This window comes from Armigeres subalbatus, chromosome 1 (assembly GCF_024139115.2).
Source record: "Armigeres subalbatus isolate Guangzhou_Male chromosome 1, GZ_Asu_2, whole genome shotgun sequence".
Taxonomy (NCBI): domain Eukaryota; kingdom Metazoa; phylum Arthropoda; class Insecta; order Diptera; family Culicidae; genus Armigeres; species Armigeres subalbatus.
Genome location: NC_085139.1, coordinates 136,127,337 through 136,130,003, shown reverse-complemented (window position 1 = coordinate 136,130,003; position 2,667 = coordinate 136,127,337).

Below are 2,667 nucleotides of genomic sequence, written 5' to 3'. Positions count from 1 at the left end.
GTATTGTAGAGGGTAGGAAGATTATTTAGCGATGTCATTGGAGTTCCATTGGGGAAGCCTGCGTTGTACCAGAATCTTTCGGTGGAGCAACGTGATCCATGTTGATTTTCATAATTTGTGGCAAGTTTTTTGGACGATCTTCGAATTCCCTGAAGTACACATTTTCAGGCCACGATTCAGCGCTTAAAGCGATTTCAGTCAATGATCTAAAGAGTCCAACTTTGAACGAAACGAACCGCATGGTTGATATATCCTTGCCTCTTGACACTAGCTTCACCACTTTTGGATTAGGAAGCTCATTTCCCATGCCAAGACAGTTTCGAACAAATTCCATTATTTCCTGTTCGGTGGTACTTGGATGGAAAGCCGAGAGATAGATCCAAAATAAATCGTCATTCAGTTGGATTGTTTGCACCGTCTCACATAATGCCTTACTTGTACCACGGTTCTTAGCGGGTCTGAAGGCGATCTGAGGCGAGTTATTCTCTGAGACGCGCCTGCGTTTTGGAAAGTACGTAGTTTTAAGCACATCATTGTACCGAAACATTGATGAATCCAGCGGAGTTTTTGGCTGACAATTAACTTTTGCCGACAATGAATTCACAGCATCATTTAGTCTCGCCAGACCGTCTTTCAACGAGTTGATTGCCTCGGATTCATTAGAGGCTTTTGTTGTCCGTCGTCATAACGCATCGCCAGATTCCGAAAATGTCCACTAGAAAATAAGGCTGCACATCCAAAAAACATTATTCACATGCTGTTTTAATGTTTCGACGGCTGGCTGATCCACGTTTACGCTAAAGGCATGGAATGACTCTCCACAATAACCGCGACAAGTTATGTGATCCTTCTCCGATGTAACCTTTTGACAACGGGGACATGCCATAATTGCAGTGTTCGATGTGCGCCAAAATGTAGGCACGATAAATAGGCAAATATTTGCTTGTTGTATGCAATTTTGTGAGCAGGCCGCAGCACAAAATTCTTATTAGCAAACTCGCGGAATGACGTATGGCATGTAAAGCAATCAGTGTGTCAATCGGTCAATGTCCATTCAACATAGAATAACACAATTTTGTTCACTACAGTCAACAGATAACAACACTAAAGCACTACACAATGTTCACATATAACACTCAGCGATTGGTCAGAATAATAAAATTAAATGAACATTAATATCAATTAAAATTACTATCGACGGTAGCAGCAATGTTTACTGTCATACAGTGATGCCAGATAGTAGTTGAGGTGTGAGGCAAGGATGTATTCTATCACCGTTATTGTTCCTGATAGTAATCGACGAGATTCTGGTAGGTGCCATTGAATGTGAACCAAAGCGCGGACTGCTATGGGAGCCTATAACCATGGAGCGCCTAAACGATTTCGAATTGGCTCTTCTCGCTCAACGGCGCTCTGATATACAGAGTAATCTCAACGACCTTGCCGAGCGCTCCTCAGGTTTAGTCACCAACGTCAATAAAACCAAATTGTTGGATGTAAACACGGTCACTCCTTACAGTTTCACAGTAGCCGGACAATCAGTGGAGAATGTTAAAAGCTTTCAATATCTTAGTAGCCAAATGGCGTCAGACGGCGATGCCAAGATCAACATAGGCGCACGGATCAAGAAAGCAAGTTTAAGAAATATCTGGAAAAACAGGCAGATAAAAGTTCGCACTAAAATCCAAATTTTCAACTCTAACGTGAAATCTGTATTGTTATACGCTAGCGAAACATGGTATGTATCAATGGAGAACACTCAACGGCTGCAGGTGTTCACCAACAGATGCCTGCGGTACATAAGGGCCTGGTGGCCTCAAAACTGGATCTTAAAAAACGAGCTCCATCGTTGTTGTCACCAGAGGCCGATTGCAACAGAAATTCGGGATGGAAAGTTGGGCTGGGTAGGCCACACCTTACGTAGGAGCAGAAACGAAATATGTAAACAAGCAATAGACTAGAACCCCGCGGGATATCGCAGCAGTGGGAGAAACAGAGGCTCATGGTGGCGAAGCCTAAATAAAGAAAAAATCTAACCAAATCTAACCTGGCAACAATCGGATAGCTGGACATCGCTCAGGATGGAGATCTTTCAAGTCAGCCCTTTGCACCTTCGGAGGTGTACAGGGCCCATAAGTAGGTAAGTAAAAGTTTCATAAAACCTCCATATATCATTCTGCTGCATTATTCACTGCGCCCCAGTAATCACTTTTTCTGCACACTGTTTTTTGTCTGCGGTGGTTTCGTTTTTCGGCTGCTCTGGCACCCTTGTACCGATTTCTATTCAACCGGGTACCCGACATCAATATTCGGCTTCTGGCAACGTTATTCTTGTCTGTCAAACACTGACTCTCTACATAGAACAAACCCGTCTTGATTTACTGTGCCTATCACTTCTCGTGCTGTTGTGCTCACCGATCCATTGATTGACTCCCAAAGATCGTTGATGTTCTCGCTAACATTGATTCCTCTTATCCACTATATCCACTGACGGTATTCAGATACTCCTTCCACCGACAATTGCTGGATACTGTAACGCATTATTCATTGTGATCTTTCGTTCGATATAGTTGACAACCGTGCTCGAATTGTTCTGACAACGAGTTAGTAATCAGAATTAAAGTTTGGACATCTGAATATCTACAAATCGGTAACATTCGATAAATG